This window comes from Eurytemora carolleeae, unplaced genomic scaffold, assembly GCF_000591075.1.
Source record: "Eurytemora carolleeae unplaced genomic scaffold, Eaff_2.0 scaffold113, whole genome shotgun sequence".
NCBI classification, from domain to species: domain Eukaryota; kingdom Metazoa; phylum Arthropoda; class Copepoda; order Calanoida; family Temoridae; genus Eurytemora; species Eurytemora carolleeae.
In genome coordinates, this window is record NW_019396138.1 from 75,410 (window position 1) to 84,696 (window position 9,287).

Below are 9,287 nucleotides of genomic sequence, written 5' to 3' on the forward strand. Positions count from 1 at the left end.
CGACTATGAATTTAAAACTTCAAAAAGATAACTTAATTTTTAGATGTAAATGACATCATCGTCGAGGTTAACTAATGCACTTCTACAGCAAAAATCAGCAAGAAAATTGCAGAAAGCGAGGAAACCAGGATATTGTTGTGAATCATTTATATAACTAGGCTCATCTTCTATTTCAACTTATAATTGTGGTTCTATCTGTAAGCATCTTCTTTTTGTAAACTATGACAAAAACAAATACTTTTTTTCGTGAATTTACTAAATTTAACAAAAATCAAAAACTTTTGGACACAAAATTTTTGTAATTTTGAGAATCAATAAACCTTCCCTGTGGTCATGTGAGGTCCAAAAAGAAATTGGGCCCGATCGGTTCAACCGTTTTTTGGATACAAACGGACAGACAAACAGACAGACAGATAACCAAAGTATATAGATTGTTTAACTAAAAGAGTCACTAAAAATGGATTTAACATTTTCTTAAAATTGTAAGTTTTTATATATTCTAGGGCATTTCTTCACAAAATTATTAGAAATAATTAAATGGATAAAAATATGTTTACTATCTAATATAATATGATCCATTATAAAAAGTTACAAATTACTTTTTTCAGAGAATTGATTATGTTAAAAAAACATTTATAACTAGATGTCTTTTTATTGAAGTGAAAATATACTTTTTTTCAATGCTTTAGCTTTTTTTCATAATTTCTTGTGATTAGAAAAATGACACGAATACACATATTGTAAACAAGCATAGTTTCTCGTAAATTCCCTTTCATAAGAAAATAACTGTCAACTTTGATTCTTTAGGTTTTTTTAAAATTAAATACTGGTCAACTTAATGATATGATCTTATTTGGTATTATGTCTCTACAACCCTTCTTTAATCATCCCATCTCTCGACATCTCTCATTGAGAAAACTTCCCTAACTCTGTTTTGAATATATCTCTANTCCTGAGTATCCTATCTATACTCTTGAATGTATTCTAAAACCTATGTTGTTTTTACTAGAATCCTGAATACAGTACTGATTATCCCGAAGAATGTTCCAGATGTAAAGGAGATCTGAGATGTATAGACTGGAGCTAGGTAACCTGATATACTGGAGCTGGAATGTTTATTTTTTAGTTCATACCATTGCATTAAACAATACATACAATGGGGTTCGAGATGAGAAGATGTATGTTTGCAAACGATATACAAATATGTACAAACAAATTTATTAAAAATAAGTTAAGAGTAATGTGTTTTCAAGAGAGAAAAGCAGGATAAGAATAAATTTTACTTTCAAGTTTATCAAGTTTTATCTTTGATTTAAAACTCTCCAAATCAATGATTGAGAACAAAGAGTTGAAAACCTTGTAAAAAGGCGTGAAAATTAAGTACTTATAGGAGATTAACCGCAGTAGGTTGGAAGGAAAACATAGGAGTATATTGTGTTCTTGTTTGTATAAACCATATGAACTCTAGCTCTGTAAAGTACTGTAAATATACAGTATCAAGGATTACTATATTGTATATAAGTTTATGTATCAGACCTGGAACAGATGGATAAACTTTTCTAAAGTTTACACAACAAAATTGATCCAAACTTCAATCTGGTTTATACTAAAATATTATTATTCTCTTCTATTGTCTGAACCTTACTCTTACTCAACGTTCCGATCAGTAAAACTCTACCTGCTCTTAATTTTTAACACAATTAAACCTACCGCATCAAACTTTTAAACAATTAAACCTACTCCATCAAAATCTTATCACAATTAAACCTACTTTATTAAAACTCAATCAAACGTTCAACACAATTAAACCTACTCCTTAAAACTTGTATCACAATTAAACCTACCACCATCAAACTATTATAACAATTAACCTACTTTATCAAAACTCAATTAAACGTTCAACACAATTAAACCTAATCCTTTAAACTTTTATCACAATTAAACCTACTCCATCAAACTTTTATCACAATTAAACCTACTTCATCAAAATTTTATCACAATTATACCTACTTCATCAAACTTTTAACACAATTTAACCTACTCCACCAAACTTGTAACACAATTAAACCTACTGCGTCAAACTTGTAACACAATTAAACCTACTTCATCAAACTTCTAATAAAATTAAACCTACTCTATTTAACTTCTTCCATGATTAGACCTACTTGATTCAACACAATTCAGCCAACTTTTCTAGCTAACCACAACTAAACCTACTCTATATATTTGTTCTAACTAGAGCCTGTCATTATATCTATTCTGTATCTAATAAGTCTAAACTCCTATTCTATGCTAATTGAAATATCTATATTCTTATCTGGAGAAAATAGATAGTTATTGTAAATAGAAAATGACTATATCTATACAGTATACAATCTAAATATCTGTTACATGTAAATATCTGAATACTAAATAAGTATCCACCTTAAACTCTGGATACTATAGAAGTATCCAGCATCTGCCTAAAACTCTGGATACTGTATAAGTATCCAGTACCCACCTTGAACTCTGGATACTATACAAGTATCCAGTATCTGCCTAAAACTCTGGAAACTGTATAAGTATCCAGTACCCACCTTGAACTCTGGATACTGTAGAAGTATCCAGTATCTGCCTAAAAATCTGGATACTGTATAAGTATCCAGTATCCACCTTGAACTCTGGATAATTTATAAGTATCCAGTATTTACCTAGAACTCTGGAAACTGTATAAGTATCCAGTATTCACCTATAACTCTGGATACTGTATAAGTATCCAGTATCCACCAAGAACTCTGGATAGGTATCCAGTTTTCACCTAGAACTCTGAAAACTGTATAAGTATCCAGTATATACTATCTACCTTCATCAATATTCAGAATGATCAGTGCAGTATAGATTTACATACTCTAGATTATCTCTCCAATACCTCTCTTTCCTTTTCTTTTTCAATTTTTTCTATACTCAGAATTTTTTAGAAACATATATTTTACACATTTAAATAATAATATGCCTCTGAAAAAAGTAAATTCTATTTAATACGTTAACATTATATCGTTTATTTCGTGTTTATCCTGTCTATCCTGTCTATCCTGTCTATCCTGTCTATCCTGTCTATCCTGTCTATCCTGTCTATCCTGTCTATCCTGTCTATCCTGTCTATTCAAAATGATATAATTAATCATTGATTAATCGATTAATCCTCTATGTATGGATTATACTTGTTATCATTATTTTGTGATCATGAATATTGTATGAATGTGTGGTTTGTTGGTTTGATTCGTGTATGATTTGTTTCCTTAGCTATTGTTTGTAACCAAGATTTGTTGTCGTCTTCCATAGTAAGAAAGTGAGTTTTTGTCACAAACTCATATCCGTATATCTTTGTAACATGATGGTGTAAACCTTTGATATTTCAAACTTAGACTATTTAATCAAACAGAATTCATAGTTTGAAATATCCAAGCTCTTAGACATTGGGTTGCAGAAATATAGAGGTTAGAAATCAGAGTTTGAGGCAAAGAATCCATTCCTTTCTGAAATTTGAATGATTTTGAGTTGTGCTTAAGTATTGTATGTTGCTTCGTTTATTAGATTTAACAGTACACGTGAATAGGTTTTGTGCTGATGGTAAATGTACCCATGTTGCCTGTATAATTCATATGTAATATGTATGATGTATAGAATCCTAAAGTGAATATTTCATGAACCACCTGAGTAATTGATTGATCGATTGAATAGCTGAAAATTAAAGAAAGCAGAAATATGTGACCCCCCTTGAACCATCTTACACTGCTAACTTTCTAGCCATCTATTTATCTATCTCAACCCGGACATTCAGGGGGGGGGGGTCTCTTCTATTCCTTTCCGTCCCCTGAGCGAGCTCCACTAAATATCTCTCTTTACCCTTCTCCCCCACCCTGGTCTATATAACTTCATCCGTGCATAATTTTATCCATATGTGCAGGAAACCAACAAAACCTTCCATAATCATTCTCTTCTTTAGAACACGTTTTTTGGGTTTAAATCTATAAATCAGCTTGAAGTCCGGATCATTATACATATATTTGATTAACCAATGCAGGCGACAACACCAGGCACTAGACACATATTAATGCTTGCTCTGAAAAATTCTTTGTCAGCATTAGTCCCCTAAGCCCCCCCCCCCCCCTCTCCCTCTCAATGCAAACCCACATATACGTCCCAGTTCTGAGATGTCCTCATCAAATTATTTCTTCTCTCCCAAATTTCCAGGATTGGTTTTAGTACAGTATGTATGGAACACAGATTACAGAGATAGAAAAAGAGATCTACCTATTCTAGAACCATAAATTTATAACATTTAAAGGTTCTCGATTGCACTTATTAATCCATAACATGACTCTATATTACACAAAGATCCAGAAAACTTTGAAAATAATGTATAAGTTTTAAGACTGCGCCGTGTCGACTCTAAAGTGTCGCAACGCTTAGGTTTCTGCTTTTGGTATTACGTCACCGCTCGCATCAGATTCAATTTTCAATGAGTAAATGTCAAAATTCTTAACTTGGGTTTACTGGAAATATAAAGTCCAAGAGGCCACAATGAGAGAGTGGGGGAGGGGAGATGGTAGAGGTTTTAGGGTACTGAAGAGCTTATTTGATAATATAAAAGTTGCGAACAACTGCGGTTTTGTATTTTCCCAAGAGAGACTTCCCAAATGTGCAATTTCCCACGCGGCAACTTCCTAAGGGTTATGTGAGGCCTTCTTAGGCGCCGCAGGGAGCAATGGGGGGGGGGGACGAGCGCTGCAGCTAGGACGTACTTGGGGAAGTTGCCGCTTAGGATCTTTATATCATAGATGCTTCGGTTCTTGGAACCTTAGATCATAGATGCTTCGGTTCTTGGAACCTTAGATAATAAATGCTACATACAGTTCTTTTACTTTGGTCTATAGATGCTTCAGAATGTTCTTTGAGTTTTTTTCGGAGATGCTTGAGGTCTATGAGATATAGTCCAAAAAATGGTCTATCAAACAGTGATAAGATGATCTGGAGGTAAGAAATGCTCCAGTATTAGTAAAATTCGAAAAATATTTCACTTTATTTCACTTTATTTCGTTTTCTCATTTCTCCTTCGGCCAAAGTTCAATTTAAAACACACAAGCTTAAAGGATTTGAATTCACTGGTTGTTCGTGGAATTGAAAATAGATTTGAACGGTTTCACATTTTAGATTTAAAAGAAAAATTTACCATTCCAGAATGTTTCTAATAATAAGTTTCACGTTTTTAATAACTAGAACTTAAAACATATTTCCATCATGCATCAGTTTAACACTTTTAACTATTTGTTTTCACTTTCCCCGTCCACAGAAAGATGGATAAATGTGAATATTGTACATCTGTAACTATGGAGTATGTACGTAAATTGAGTTTAAATTTCCCATCATCAGTTCATGATTTAAGATGGCAAATATCCGAAATCAATTCGAATACATTTTTTCATCTGAAACAACGAGAAAATTGATCTTATGAAAGAACATCCATCAAAGTAAATGAACTTGAAAAATAATATAATGCTAGGCTTTAAGAGTTCTCTTATACCCCCTTTTCTATTCTATTAACGAATTTTGCGTTCAGATGTTTCTCATTTTTTCCTCGTAATTGTAAAAATTAATTTTTCGCATATTTTTCTTGTTTTTTTCTTTGCTGTATTTTTAAAAATATTAAATGTCGACATTTTTTCCAAGCTTATTTCTTAATTTCAACCATCCATCAACCTTCCCTGGGGTCATGTTAGTTGCCGCAACAAAGGAATTGAGTCTTTGCCACAAACTCTGATTTTCTAACTTCTATGTCTTTGCCATTCAATGTCGTAGACCTTTGATATTTCAAACTATTAATTCTGCCAGAGGTTAAAATCTAAGTTTGAAATATTTAAGATTTATACCGTCCAGTTCGATAGAAATAGGGATCGGAAAATTTGAGTTTGTTGCAAAGACTCAATTCCTTTGGGACCAATTGGTTCAGCTGTTTTGACGTTTAATGGATAAAGGACAGACAGAAAGACAAGTATTTAAAAGAAATCTACATAGAAGGATTTAATTTTAATATTCAAACATACTGCAAACAAGTTAAAAAATACATAAATCCCTTGAGAAACTAAATTATTAAAAAATTTGTCATTTTTTCATTTTAGTTCTGACAGGGTTGTTACGTTAGTTTTTATACCATCTCTAGGAATTCTTTTAAAGTTTTTTATCAAAACTCTTATTGATAGCTCTTTTATTTACATTTTGGGATGACCTATTTTCAGTTTATTACCTCCCTTCAACAATTTATCTAAGGCCCTTTTGCCCAAGAAACCACTTTCTTTATTCTGCTAATTTCCCCGACTTCTGTTTCCTTTAAGTTTTTAATAAGATTTATAAAGAACTTTAACATGCTTCCTTTCCATGGATCCTTAATTTAGTTTCTTGTTTCTGATATTAAACCTGAATTGTGTCTCTTTTATCCTTTCTGTAAGTTAAGATCCATCAGTCCCTGAGAAAACCCCCACCTGGAGATTTAAAACCTTCTCCGGGTAAAAACAAAGCTTGCAAATAAAAGTTTCTCTGGTAGTTTGATTTAAACCCGACTAGTAGACCTAGGTTAATATTACACCTTCAGTTTTTAAAGGGAATGTATATGTAATTTTAATTGATCCTTGATTTATAGAGTAAAATGTCCGATTCACAACGGTGCCCTTTAAATTAGATCATCGAAGGCGGAAAAATCCGCCAAAAATTGTGTTAAAACCTTTTATGTCCAGTTAATGTTCTACAGGGTACCGTTGTGAATCAGTTATGGCACTCTACAAATGGAGGGCCAATGAAAAGTATGTCCTTTAAAATTTATTATAAATATGAAAAGTTATTTAGTAAAGTTTAAATTATTCTGAAGTTTAGTTTTGATTGCATTTGCAAAAGTTCTATTTTACAAGAATATAAAGAGAAAATTGGAATTATTTTTTCTAAATTTATTTCTTTACTTACCCAGAAATCTTCTGTTAGATGTTAGAGGAAGATTTGAGGAAGGTGATTATTTTTTATCAAATATATTAAAAGCAAAGGATTTACAAACACATTCTAATTTATTGTCCAGTCCCAGGTGCGTACACAAGATTTTGGCAAGGGGGGCCCCCCTGGCCAAAAAAAGTGATAAGCTTTCAGCCTATACCCCCTTTCAACTTTCCTTTACAGGTTGCGGGAAGACATGCCAAACACTTGCATAATGCATATAGCTATTTTTTCAAGTAGGGGGGGGGGGAAGATTTTACATAAAATATAAAAACTAGTGTAAAATTTGAAAATAAATGGTGAAAAGCGCCAACAAAATTGTCAACTACTTTTTTAGGGGGAAGATGAGGGCAAGCTCATTTTTTACCCTTCACACCTGATTTTAACTTTTGCCTATTAATCCCAGGGGTGGGGGAGGTAAAAGAGAATACTGCCCCCCCCTTGTGTACGCGCATGAGTCTCATTAATGTCAACAAACAGATAAAACTAAAAAACATTAAAAAACTAGAGCAAAACGCTTTATATATACTGGCACTGTCCTGAATGATATAAATACTAAGGGTGCTTCAGGACCTTCTGCCTAAGAATAATATAAGTTTTTAAATGTTGATTTCCTAACGAGAATTTGAGTTGGTCACGGATTTTCCTGTTTTTATTTGTGAGTTTTCAAAAATGAAAACAAATATTACCGTAACATTTTAGAGTCCTGAACCTGACCCCTCCTAGGTCACATTACTAGTTATTGAACCCGATAGGTCCAGGCATTTCATGTTTATTGGATTCAACCCAAAAAACAGACAAGGCATTTATAGTACTGCAGACTGGTTCTGTCTGGATACTGGAGAAGAACTGATGAACCGGACTCTTGGAGAAGAGACGGTTTGGAAGCTAGACCCGGCCCCGGCTCCGGAGTAAAGCATTGACAGGATAATCCACACAATTCACACAAAATTGTCTCACAGTCGGGATTTCAGAACTAATCCTCTTTAAAAACATGTTAAATTTCAATTCTCTCAAGTCTTTTAGAACAATAAAATTATTTTTCCAACAGGTTTTAAGTGGGTTTCTAGATTTGGCTTGTCAGTCTATTTATCTGTTTTATTGTTTGTAGCTAACAAACGTTAGAGTAGTTAACATGAGCCCAGAGCCCGAATTGTCCCAAATTAACAGACGTATATATAAGACATACTTGTTATGTCTCCGTACTCTACAGTGTTTGTCCGCTAGACGTCACCCAAAATATAGGTACGTGTTAGCACATAATCTAATATTACTACGCTTTTAATTTGTTTTCACCGAGAGGGGTCGTGATTCACCGTACTTCGGACGGTCGCAGTCGGAGACGTCATATGTTTGCGAAAAGTACGGATGAAAGGGTTCCAGCTCAGTTTAAAAATGTTACCTCACACTAATTCCAATGTTAAATAAATTATGTTATTTTTTAAAAATGAATCAAGTTCTATCAGAAAGATTATCAACAAAAAGCTAAGATTTTATCCGAAAATTTTAACACGAAACGCCCTGTAAACTTTGTATCTATGTTTAAACTATTCAATAGTCGTTTTCTTACGGAGTATACAGTAATTATATTTGTCAAAGAGACATGATGACACCCCTGAATCGGGGGCGGGTACAGGGGGGGGCCAGGGGGACATTCGCCACCCCCTGACAGATTCAGGGAGGGCCGTAGCCCCTCCCTGAGATTTCGAGGCAAAAAATGTTCCCAATTTTATAAATCGTATGTGTTTTTCAATTTCAAGCTTTTTTTAATTAATGGAAATCTTGACTTTATTTTCTTCAGTTTAATTTAGAAATCAAAGACAACAAGTAAATGTTATTGCTAACGATAAATTTAGAATTAGAAATTTGTAAGAAACTAGACTTAAGTTATAATATTGCTCATATCTAGTAATGTTCCTTAATCAATACTCATTTATAAAAATTGTAATATTGTTCCTAATTTTCATGCATTTAAGTAATAAAAGTTAAAAATCTAGTTTTTTAGTCCTTAGTCATCAATTTTGCCTCTTTTTGAGTCTTTTAAGTCAAAAGAAATTTTCGCCTGCGGCACGATTTTTTGTTCCTAATTATTAATTTTTTGTTCCTAAAAAATCTTGCCCCCCCCCCCTCACTTAAATCCTGTATCCGCCCCTGTCCTGAATTCTAAGCAAAAATCAGTAATCACATAATACATTTTTTTTATCAATTAACCAAATTTGTTTTCATCGTCATGGTTCTGATATGAAGTAAATTGTGCCTCTTTTTTATAT